The sequence below is a fragment of the Temnothorax nylanderi genome, unplaced genomic scaffold (assembly GCF_030848795.1).
Source record: "Temnothorax nylanderi isolate EJ_2023f unplaced genomic scaffold, tnyl_v1.0 TNYL_tig0644_pilon, whole genome shotgun sequence".
NCBI lineage: Eukaryota > Metazoa > Arthropoda > Insecta > Hymenoptera > Formicidae > Temnothorax > Temnothorax nylanderi.
Genome location: NW_027249706.1, coordinates 74,170 through 88,140, shown reverse-complemented (window position 1 = coordinate 88,140; position 13,971 = coordinate 74,170). Strand labels below are relative to the sequence as shown.

General features: G+C 32.3%; 1 pseudogene; it reads right to left on the bottom strand.

Moving 5' to 3' along the window:
• Window positions 1–5,931: 5,931 nt before the first annotated feature.
• LOC139784574 (uncharacterized) lies at window positions 5,932–9,976 on the bottom strand (annotated as a pseudogene).
• Window positions 9,977–13,971: the final 3,995 nt, after the last annotated feature.

Sequence of the window (13,971 nt, the reverse complement as noted above, 5' to 3'; positions counted from 1 at the left end):
ACGCAACCATAATTTAAAAATCTCAATATCCAGCCATCCGTAATTAAAAACTGGCTTACTTATAATATATTTGTGTGCAATAATTTGTGTGCGTTACAATTATAAAATTTTCTAATTAAATTTTTTATTAATTAATAACAATTGTTTAAACTTCATGACGGAAGAGACCACCACCTTCTCGCGGTTTCCGTCGAGCAACAACATGTACGTTGTACATGTAATATAAATACGAGATATAAATATCGATCTTAATTTTAAAAAAAGTTATTCTACTTATTAAAAAATTATTACTTCATTTTTATTAAGAAATGTTTTCAAAATTTTTATTAAAAAATGTTTTTAAAATATATTTAATATGGCATTAAACAAAACGTACACGTTGGCCAAGAGTGGCATTTCATTATTTTTTGTTTTAGGATTTTTATAATTTTATTATATACTGTATATAAAAAATATATTATGTACAAAGAATATGTATATCTAAATATTTTTACTGTTCAAAACAAATTACTTATAATGTGGATTTCGTTAACTCTTTCTTTATTGAACGTATCGTCAGCGCCGCGCTCGAGCGGCACGAAGGAAAGAAAGAGACAGACAGTCATATGTCTGTCTCGATCTATTCGCACGAATCGCACGACGTTGGCCGAAGCCACGAGCGCACACGTACACGGTACGTGGCTTGTGTGCGTCACGGGCCGTCACGTGACTCACGAGAGCCATCCCCACTCCATCCCCTCTACATGCGACCGAATGCTACCAGGCTCAGGAAATGGCAACTCTGCCCCAGAGTTTCTCGGGGTACCGCGGTTACCTGTCTATCCGCGCGCCACAACTCGTCAGCGGATAGCCGCCTCAACACTACTCGCGGCTGCGAGAGAAGCTGCCCCCGCACCGTCTTAGCGAGCGGCTTCAAGGGTATCCGCCGAATTCTCAGCTGCAGCGGGCTCCGCCAAAACTATTGTCTAGCTCGGGGGGGAACGTGGGCAAGCCATCAACTGAATGGTTATTTACCACCGCTACAGCCGAAGAAAAGGTATTCCGATTAATCGGAAAAGGTTGTGTCGACTCCTCTGTCTGTGCCACAGAACTGGGATGAGCGTACACACCTGTAACGTGCGGATCCCTTGGCCTAACCTGTCTAGCAGGACTTGCCATTTCTGCCGCCTGAGAGGCAGATCTCGCTCGACCAGGGCTGTCCTCTCTAATGATGTCGTCAGAATTTCTCTCTCCGCATCCGACTCTCGGTCAGTGTGACATGCGAGAGCAGAGGACACGGTCGGCGATAAAGAGGCGACATGTGGATATCTAACCTCTCTCCTCGATAATACCTCGATCAGCTGCGATAACTTGTTTTCCAGACCCTCGATGCGATCACGATGCCTGGACGACGATGACTTCTTCCTCTTCCTTGATTTATGCGTAGATTTGCCCATTTATACTCGATAAATGACGGAAATCTAGCAAGGATAATAATCACGCTGTTGATAATCGCAAAACAGAAAAAACAATGGAGCGCTACGGCGGGGAAGGGACGCTCGACTCGCGCGCGGACCGAGAAAAACGCGCGTTTTAGAGTCTTTAAAATCGCCTGTTGGTAACTGAGCAGGGGGCGCACTACACATATATCCATCCGGACGAGACGTTGCATAATCACCACTTTTAAATCGTCGAAACCATTCTCTGCAAGATTTATCCGATGGTGCAGATTCACCATACACTTCCACAAGCATTCGATGCGCTTCAGCTGCACTTTTCTTCCAATTGAAACAGAAAATCAAAACTTCCCGCAAATGGTGCTTATTTGGAACGAAACTCGACATTTTCAACGCAGTAAAAATTAAACTTGTTGTGCAAAACTCAAAGGCTTGTAAACAATATTTGGTTGACAGATGTTGACACTTCACGATACAGCAAAAATCAGCTGTCGCCGTCAACCATTTATAGCACCTAGAGCCATCTTTTGAAAACGAACCGAACTAAGTTGTACACCCAATAATATTATGTTTAACATCCAATAACATTTAAAAAATTGTGAAATGTAATGCAAAAATAAAAAACATTTTTCTGTAACATTATTTATATTAAAAAATATTTTACAAGTTATTTCAAATGAAGCTACTACCTGGATTTGCGAATAACAGCTATATATTAAAGATTATTTTTGCCATTTCTTGTCGAATGTATACGACAATATAACAATAACGTATGCAGACTTATTGGCCAAGCCAGGTAATGTGGTATTATTTATTTAAAACCTAATCTGTCCATAGTCCTCCTATAATATTTTCTCGTTATCCACACAAGTTTAAAATACATTAACTTTTCCATAGTTTATATATATATATATATATATATATATATATATATATATGTATGTTATTGGTACTATTTAGGGACATTTCTTAACACATATAGTATATTTTGAGGACATATGGTACTTTCGAGGACTGTTCTCATTATTTTTTTTCAATTTGGTATATTTTGAGGACTGTCCTTAAAATTACCAAGTTTTTTAGTTGGTAAAAATCAAGGACATAAAATCTGCCAAGAAAAAAGTCCTTATAATAGACCAAATACATTTTAATATTAAGATGTATTTGGTATATTTTAAGAACGCAAAATGTGCCAAATACTTTTGCTACTTTAATAGTGTTTACTTTATTTTCACCAAGTCAAAGCAAAGAAAATGAATTCTATCAAAAGTAAACCTGCAAGAAAACTAAATTATATAATAATCTAATCTTTATATTAATTTGCTAATATATGTCCTCAAAATATATATGTGCATATGTCTGTATTTCCTACTTTTATATTTCTAAATCATCTCTATAAGAATACGAAAAATTGTATTGAAAATATTTAATAAACAGACATAAAAAGGACAGGAAAATCAAGAAATTATTGTATTAGTGTATTACATAACCTGGTTTAAATTATTAGCATATGTCCTCAATATATACCAACCGTGTATTTTTTCTATTTTACACTCATTTTTATTGCTCTAATCAGTATTAAGTTATAAAAGAATTTACTAAAAATTACAAAAATTTACTAAAAATGATCAAAAAGGAGTGATTGTATAAAAAATAAAGCTTATCGCATTACAAACTACGTTTTAATTTATTAATCTATCTTCAAGATGTACAAGCCGTATATTCTTTAACTATATACATGTTTCTTTAATTATCATTGATATACAAACAAATAAACTAAAAATAATTAATGAAAAAAGACTGCAGAAAACGTAAGAAATATCATATTATAATATAAATTAAATAAAAGTAGGCTCTCCCAAAAATAATCAAGTAAGGAAGTATGGGCAATAGGAGCCAAGCGCCGTAAATAATGCGCAATCAAATTATCGTAACGATATATATTATAATAAAACGGACGTTTCGACACTTTTTTTGTGTCTTCTTCAGCGTTAATACATAAATTCGACGAAGTTGATCTGTGAGAGACAGTCAAGCGCAATCAAAATTCACGACGGTAAAACATAAAGCTGAATAACACCGGAGCAGTAAACGCGTGAACCATAAAATGTAAATTGAAAATAAAAGCTATGAGCCACACAGGTGCAGTCAACAAGTAAAAACAAAAGATATAACTCAAAATAAAATTCATAATAAACTGTAAGTCAGGCGCAGTCAACGGATAGAACAAGAAATGTAAAATAAAAACCATACAGAAGTTCGGCAGACTATATAGTTGTGCCTGACTTACAGTTTATTATGAATTTTATTTTGAGTTACATCTTTTGTTTTTACTTGTTGACTGCACCTGTATGGCTCATAGCTTTTATTTTCAATTTACACCTTATGGTTCACGCGTTTACTGCTCCAGTTTTATTCAGCTTTATGTTTTACCGTCGTGAATTTTGATTGCGCTTGACTGTCTCTCACAGATCAACTTCGTCGAATTTATGTATTAACGCTGAAGAAGACACAAAAAAAGTGTCGAAACGTCCGTTTTATTATAATATATATTGTTACGATAATTTGATTGCGCATTATCTACGGCGCTTGGCTCTTATTGCCCATCCTTCTTTACTTGATCATATTATACATTCTGTTTTAATTTATTAGTACTGTCCTCAAAATTTACCAACCATGTATTTTTATGTCTGTTAAGTTAGCACCTTTCCTACAAAAAACCGGAATAACACGTATACAGAAATTAAGTGCTCTTTATGTGCTAATTATGTGCTCTATTCACGATCTTTATGCTCAAGCAATTTCTCGGGAAATCGCAATTGAAAGTGGGGGTGCTGACTTAACTTCCCGAAATATGCACAATAAAATTTTCATGCTCATCCGCTTTGGCCGACCCAAACGTGAGCATCCCATACATACAAGAGTAAAGTACCAGTTGAAATACAGATAGCAAATTGGTTTTAGTCTTAAAATGTTCCTCAATTTATATGCTCCCGAAATATGCACAATGAGATTTCCATGCTTATCCTTTTCAGCTGACCCGCACGTGAACACCCCATATTTACAATAGTAAAGTATCAGTTAAAATACAGATAGAGAATTGGTTTTAGTCTTAAAATGTTCCTCAATTTATGTGTTTCCAAAATATGCACAATGAAATTTTCGTGCTTATCCGCTTTGGCCGACCCAAACGTGAGCATCCCATACATACAAGAGTAAAGTACCAGTTGAAATACAGATAGCAAATTGGTTTTAGTCTTAAAATGTTCCTCAATTTATGTGTTTTCTAAATATGTACAATAAGATTTCCATGCTCATCCCCTTTGGCCAACCCAAATGTAAGCATCCCATATGTACAAGAGTAAAGAACCAGTTAAAATACAGATAGTTTTTTGTAGGAGAGATACTAACTTAACAGACATTGTATTTTTGCAATTTTATATATTCTTTTTTGCTTGTTTATTCTCATTGGTACCAACAAATTTTGTTTTTGTACTGCAAAAATTATGTAAAGGTAATGTAATTTTGTAATGTTTACAGAAATAATAAATTTCTGATTAGCAAAAAGAAACTGTTCTCAATCGTATTTAGTTTAAACGGCAACAGATGTCTGACAATGAGAAGAAATTGTAACAGCCCAACAACGAAAGTATGTGGTATCTGCAGCAAATAAACAAAAAAATAGTGCGCAAGTGTATTGCATTTTATTTTTTACTATGTTTTATCACTTGTTGATATTAATATATATTTCTTTTATAAATTTACATGTAGTTACATATTATAAATGTTCTATTAGCAGCTGTAGTGAGAATCCTTATTTCTGTATATACATATTGGTTTTATCTTTTTATCAAAATATGAAATTAATTTGCAGCAACGTATGTGTCGCCATATATTTTTTAAGTATACACGCACAATGTGTGATTGTAATGTAGAAGGGAAAAACAAGGTACTTTTAGATATTTTTATTTTGCAACATTTTTAATAAAGATATTAAGTAAGATTACAGTAAAAAATGAAAATAAGCATAAAAACACGCTACACTTTCTTCTTATATATGTTACTAATAAAAAATATAATAAATGAAAGATACTAAACTTATGAAAAATATATGGCACTTAAGTAACTTAAATTATATAATATGTATATATACATATAATATATAAACATAAAACTTTTTTACAAAATAAATCTTCATAAAAATCTTGTGTCTACATTATACAACATATCTATCTTATAGTGCCTTTTTAACGTATTTTCAATACAGAAAACATATCTTAAATAAAAATATTTTCTCTTATAGTATATAGCTTATTGCGTTATATTTAAAATACGTTAAATTAAAAGTTCAGTCTGTTATCTCGTGCAACGTTTAAACTCAAAAAACAACGAACATAAAAATTATAATTATCATACAATAATTATCAAATTATGAAAATCACATGTAATTATTTTTAATTAAAGTTTAAATTAAAGTGTCAATATTCACCTCGTGCAATGTTTCTTGTAAACTTAAAAAGCAACAGACATAGAAACTATAATTATTACAATATGAAAATCAAACGTAAGGATTTATTTTTAATTGAAGTCCAAATTAAAGTTTTAATATTGAATTATTTCTTTAAATGTAAAAAAATATTGTGATAATTTTTGTGATAGATAGTTTTAAATTTATTTATTTTCTTTTATTACGATTATTACGATTATTTAATTTCTTTTTATACGTGTGTAACCATGTTCTCATTTGTGCAACTGTTCGTTTTTTATTAGCCAGACACGGAGTACTAGATATAAGATTCTGCATTTCTGTTCCAGTTATTAGTGTATTAGTTTGTAATTTTTTTCCAAATGCGTCTAATACAACTTTTATCTCATCTGGTTCTCAAGTTGATCGTTTAACAGGTGCCGTAAATGCATCTGCACAAAAAAAATTAAACGCATTTTCACAAATCATACATAAATTCTTTTTACTTTGTGATTATAATATCAAGTAACACATTATTGGCTTATTGGTCGAATGTACATGGTAAATTAGATCCTTACCTCCTGATCTACGTTTTTTTTGTACCGCTTTTATTTCAGTTTGGGTACGCTTTTTATACACTGGGATAGATAATGAACCTGCATTAGAAACATGTTAAAATCAGAAAAAAGCGATCTGTATATTTTAAAAATAAGTTTTATACTCACTATCACTTGATTGTTGCAAACAACTAATTTCTTCAGATATTTCATTATTCTCTGTGATTTCCGTGCTTACATCACTTTCAGCCTCGCTGTCGCTTTCATCAATCAAATTGTTCGCTGCATCTCTCACGCCTTGTGCAGCTTCTAGAAGTTGTGAGACTTCTGTAATATCTTTAACTATTACTGGCTTTCTATATACTTCCTTGTGAATTTTTTCATGATGGCCCATGAAATTGGCCAGATCTGTAATCTGATTGTCCGTTAAATTAAGAGTAATTCCCATAGTGGCTATATGTTTTCTGAGTGTAGTACCACGTAATGTATCAGGAAATTCAGTTCCGCTCTCTTTAGCAAAACGCAACATGACTCGATATGCACATAAATGTCTATCAATAATTTTATCATGTCCTGGAATACCAAATAAGTAAGGATTTTTCGAGTGTACTTTGGCTTTATTTCTTAACTGTAAAAACGTTTGTGCACATTCCAAATTTAGTTCATCTAGTATTACAGGAACAGTTCTTCCTAATTTTCCACGTATACAAAAGCGATGCATATTTTTGTGCCTGTTCTTTTTTATCTGTAGATAATCCACTGAACGTATCGATATTGTCATTAATTCTTTCGTAATTTTTGAAATCAGAAATTAATATTCGCCTCAGTTTCTCCTGGCCGGCGGCGGTTAAATAACTTATTGATGTCAAAGTAGCTTCTCCAAGAGAAATCCAAGCAGATAATGAAAATTTCCTTTTCAAATTACTGTACGATTTTTTTTGTACTTTTAATAGATAAGCTCGCAATTTTTGTATGTCCTCCATTGTAGGAAGTTTTGTAATTTTTTGTCTTCTAAATTGAGTTTGAGATTCGACTACGGTTTTGTTAACACTTGCTCCATAATCAACGGTTAATAGCTTTAAAAAGTTTTTCGCGTTTGTTTTCGTGCTATCATTATGTTCTTTTATGCATTTTGTTATTAAAAGTTCGCCAATATACTTCACGTAAGTACCAAGATTAGATGCAATGGCAGGCTTTTCATAGGTATCTTTTTCTTTGTTATATTGTGCAACAATATTTACGGCATCTAAAAAAGTATCGTAATATTTTGGGTCGTAAATAGAAGTAAAAGACGTTATATCATTATTAATATTTCTCATCGCTATCAATAGGCGACTTACAAGCCGCAATCGAGCTCGAATCATTTGTAAATGATGCGATGAGTGCCTATATTTTTTGCACTGGAAATTTGCATATAATAGTAATAAACTATCGTAACGAATATTGCGCGTTACGTCATCAGATCTCATTGCTGGTAATAGTATTCGCCGTACTTTCTCATCAGCTTCTTTGAGACATTTGCCTTCTATCCTCCGACCCATTACTTTAACGATGCGACTTTTTTCTCCTCTCCGACCTGTACAATTTTTGAAATGATGTCTTATTGTCGATTTTAAATAATGACCCTTGCAATTCCCACATGCCAAATAATTGTTAAGAATCTTAGGTTGATTTTCTCTTGCTCGTCTACATGGAATAAAACCTTGACCTTCATATTGTTTTTCAATGTTGAATTTAAAATTTCCTTTTTTTCTTAAAGTATCGATGATCTTTCTTCTTTCGCTACAACCTTTAGGTAAATATTTAAACTTTTGAACATCAGGTTCCTTAGAATGGACTAATTCAAAATGTCGAGCAATTTTTGCTTGCATTTTGTGACAGAACACACACATATATTTTTTTGTGCCAGCACGTTTTGTAGGTACTACCGTTTGCTCATCTTGCCGAGTTTCACACCCCTCAATATTACTAACATCCATGCCTGTAGATATCGTCGAATCATTATTTTGTGTGCTAGAAATCTGTTCTTTACATTTGTTGTTATCTTCATGTTCTGATTTCTCTGTTTCTTCAGAATCACTCGCAGCTGACGAATATTCACTTTGTACATAATCAGGATCACTTTCAAAATCTTTCTCTATTTCAAGAAAAAAAATATAAAATAATAAGTATAAGCACATTAGAAAATAATCATACAAATTAAAATAACAACATGTAATACAACTTTAATACCTTGTATTTCAGTATCATTCTCTTGAGCAAGGCACAACTCGTTTACATTGTTTGTTTCCATTTCTTGAATTTTGCAGGAAGTTGAAGAAAACTGTTTTTCGGCACTATTATCCAATATTGAATTAAAAGATACATCTATGACATAATAAATAAGCAAATAATATATATTACTTAAATAGCTAATTAGTAACTAACAATAAGTAAATAGTAACTATAAATTAATTTGCCTGCTAATATAGGAAAGTAATGGCAAATACAAAATAATACAACTCTAATACCTTGTATTTCAGTATCATTCTCTTGAAGGCACAACTCGTTTACATTGTTTGTTTCCATTTCTTGAATTTTGCAGGAAGTTGAAGAAAACTGTTTTTCGGCACTATTATCCAATATTGAATTAAGAGATACATCTATGACATAATAAATATACAAATAATATATTACATAAATAGCTAATTAGTAACTAACAATAAGTAAATAGTAACTAATTAATTTGCCTGCTAATATAGGAAAGTAATAGCAAATACAAAACCCAATAGTTTTATTTACAATTTGTACAAAATAAAAAGACTACTATACCTGTATCTAATAAATCAGAAAATTGACCAGAATTTAAAAAGTTGCTATCAATTACTCCCTTTTCAAGTATATCGGTTACTATCGGCGAAATACTTAGATCATTACTAACGTCAGTGTTTACATTTATGTCATTTTTAGCAAAATCATTAATATTAGATATGATGTCTGTGTTTGCAGATGAAGAGCAATTATCGTCTGAAACATGAAAAATATTACATACATTATTATAAGCAAAGTTTATTTTACATATTAATTGATATTATAATTAAATAGAAATGATAATATAAAAATGCGAATTAGTATTTTTACACATTAATAAAATCAAAAGCATAGACTTGACCTTTATCAAGTTAAGTTCAATATCAATTTAAAACAAATTTATTTGCATTTATTTTTTACTTAAAATATATAAAAGCTTCAGAGATATTAATACTAGTAATACATTTTAATTCTTATATATATACAGCAACATACCTTTAACATTATCAATGCATGATTGTCCTCGTATAACGCAGACGTTATCTATAGTCTCGATATTAGTAATCTTACATCTACAAATAAAAATATTTAATATTTACTTCCATGCAAGAATACAAAAATTACGATTTTAAAAATACCTACTTATTTGTTGTCATTGCAACGGGATCTAATTCCGCAGTTATGGGATCTAATTCCTTTTTTTTATAACTACCTGCAATAGACGACATATTTCACTCTGTGAGTTAAATTATCAGTATGCATGCACACTTTATGCAAGATATTAATTTAAAAAATTATATAAAGGTTAAGTCAATAAAATAAAATAATTAACATATATTTTTAGTGTCATGCAATTAAAAATAAAAGAAACCAAAAAATTATCCTTCTTTTATCGATCTTTGTTGATATTTCAGATATGCAAATATCTGACACAGATATTATATTTTTAGAAATATGCCTGGTACTTTTTTATATATTAAAATAAAAAACTTGTACGTCAAAGACACTTACCATTATCTGTATTTATCCTTTGCGTTGCTTCAACATTTCTCCCTTTATTCATTTTATAACGCGTTAATAAAACTTGTGGTGTCATACCTTGAAATGATAAAAACACAAAAATCTAGGTTATATTATGTTAAAGATCAATGACTAGAAATCCATGTTATTGTAATACACAAGATCTTATTGTACATTTAACAAATAATATGTTTAAATAAAACGTATATACAAAACACAACAAAACATCCTGATTATATACTTACTGGCTGATATCAATAGCTTTTGCTCTTTCACTTTTCGTACATTACGTTTCCTTAATGAATACATTTTAGTACTCATCAAAAGATTAATTTGCACAACTATTCTATTTGTACACCGACTATCACTGACACAAATCTATCAACTTATATAGAAATATAAAATTACGCATACTAAACATGCACTAATGCTGGCCACACACACTTTCCGTTATGGCTTCGCGCGATATCCAGTGAACGTACAGCCCTCCGCTCATCGCAGCACGCTCATTGGTTGGATTCAAAGGTAAGAACCAATCACATTCAATTGCTATTTAGCGGTTCAGTGAGCGGTCGTGCTTCTGGATGCCCCTATTGGATGGGCGCGTTCAGCAGAACAAACCGCTCAGTAGCGATTGAACGTGATTGGCTCTTACTTTTAGACCGAGCAAATCAGCGTAGCGTATTGATAAAACGACACTCAACAGTTGTGTCTGCTGAACGCAGCCAATATCGCGCGTTGCGCGTAATCATGCTGTAGTGCGATTCTGTAAGTGCCCATCTACAATAGGTGTTTTAAGCCCTAAGCCTTACGAAATTGTTCAATCACAGTTGAATTTGAGGAGAATAATTGACTGTGATTGGTCAATTTCTTAGGGTTTAGGGCTTAAAACACCTATTGTAGACGGGCACTAAGGGCCAAAGCACATAATGCCCGTATCACACTAGCGATTGGCGATTGCATCTGCGTTTGCGTCTACGTCTTTTGACCAATCAGAACGGAAATCGCGAATCGCAATCGCTAGCAGCTACTTTCTGATTGGTCAACAGACGTAAACGCAAACGTAGATGCAATCGCCAATCGCTAGTGTGATACGGGCATAACATGGCGTAGCGATATATGACGGTCATAGACCTCGACCTGACAAATCGGGATACGCCAAAGCTTGTGCGTTACTTACGTCCACGACTACGACTGTCATATGTGCTTTGTAAACATGTAAACTCTGCAGAATAGATTGAATTTGATGCCAGATTGTACATACATAAGCGGGGAGCACAGACTTTTGCATAAAGGCCAGTTTACACGCAATGATTAGTGGCGCCAATCGATTAACGTCAATAAAAATGCAAGTGTAAACACTTGATATAAACTGGCGCTAGTATGTGGCGTTTACAGGCGGTTATTGACCTCAAAATTTGAGGTTATATGCTTGCTGTCATTTACTGTGTGTTTAATAAATGTTAAATATTTTCCATATTATACGCCAATCACTGTGTAAATACTTGTGAGTTTGCTAGTCGGTTTCTGGCGCCAATATGAATGCCAGTCAGTTAGCGCCACTAATCATTGCGTGTGTAAACTGGCCTTTACACATAATGCGTAACCATAAGAAAATTGATTGGTCCATATACATGTGCATAAGGAAATAGACCAATCAAGGCCATCGCACACAAACTTGCATAAGCTGCATAAGCATAGCATAAGACCGCTGGACCAATGAGCATCTTACGTAAATCAATATGGCGACTTTATGTTGGATGCTCATTGGTTTAGCGGTCATATGTTACGCTTATGCTAAGCTACGCAATTTTGTGTGCGATGGCCTTCAATTTTCTTATGGTTATGCATTATGTGTTATGCAAAAGTCTGTGTTTTTCGCTATAAACCATACATCATGGTGTAAATTATACAAGATGTGTTCATGCGTATGCAACATTTCTAACGGCCAATGAGAAATGATGTAAGATACCGCCATTGCGACAATTTGAATTAATTTTTTCGGGAAACGTTTTTATAAGTCTTTATTGAGTGTGATGTTATATGTTCAAATGATCTGTCGAATTTCTGTTTTTTTTAAGGACTCAGAGATCAAAAGACAAATATGTTACAGTCACTTACAATTAGTATAACTTTTGATCTAAACACTTAAATATTGCCGTATCTGGCATCTGTGCAGAACTGTAAGAAATTTGTTTCGAGTATAAGCGCATTATATTTTTACATCATGCTGCAGACGCAACAGCATGTGTTTTCTTTATACTAATTGATTCATCTCATTTTAATTTTTATTCTTCTCAATATATATTTTAATATTTTGATAAACTGCGCATATGTTGATTATTAAAGATCCAGCAGCCAATAAGTCAGGTTACTATGGCCTATTAGTTTACACCAATCACTTGATACATGTATTAAATAGTAAATAACTAGTAAATTAGTTTGATTGGCCATTATTGGCTGATCAAATATACTATTTGATACGCGTATCAAGAGATCGGTGTAAACTAGGCTTATGACCCATTAAATTAATGCACTACTGTACATATACATACACCATTCGATTTTAATATTCTCATTGTAAGAACCTGAATATTTCTCAAAAAAGATATGCTTGATACATTGTATAGAATGTAGATTTCAATATTAGACGTTAAGAAACATTATTTGCAGTAAGGTGAGAAAGTTTAAAGATTGAGAAAAATGTACATGAGTAAAATAGAATAGTTTGCAGTGTTCGCCACTGGTTCAGAATCATGCACATATCGGAGCATAATTTAAAAGCAGTAAATATTGTTTAATCAATGTTGCTATCTTTAGCTATCATCTATATCGTTTTTCTCAAAACTATAAATGATTAAACATGTATGGTCTATTTTAAGAACATATAGACATTAACAGGTTATTGGTTAATATATGAGGACATACATTTTACATATGGACTATTATGGGGACATGGATGTATAAAATTGAAATTCTTATATATTTCAATACAATTTAAATCCAGCAACATAACTTTATAGCTATAATTGCTAACTACACTGTATTATGCATAATATTAATAATTTTATATGCATGGATATTTTTGAGGACTTTTAAAGTACACATAAAGACAAAATATTGTCTTAACACATAAATTTTTTGCGCGTATCGGGACATATTTGGAGTGCGTGCTTGTGTATGCATATTCGTGTATGTACCATAATTATTGGTTATGTCGGTATTATCACGAAACGGCACACTGTCTAAAGGTATATCGTATATCTAGACAAACTTGCATAGCGCATAAACATAAGCATAAGAAAATTGATTAATCCATATACATATGCATAAGGAAATAAATTAATCCGTTTTTTTATGCATATGCTTATACACCTATATGCAAGTTTGTCTGGATTGACCTTTAATGCAACTAATATTTTATGTGCTCTATACCTAGTATATAAATCTATTATCTATGTTACTTTTTAAATCTGATGTTTTCACATAAATAAAATGTTGATATATCAAACTATAAAATGTCAGTCAGCCTCTAGCTATTTTGAAACAGCTGTTTGAATTGCTATTTCTCGAATAACCAACAATGATACAGGCAAATGCACATACGAGTACACACTCCGAATATGCGCATGAATTTATGTGTTAAGGTAATCTTGTCTCTGTGTATTTATTTTAAAAGTCCTCAAAAATATCCATGTATATA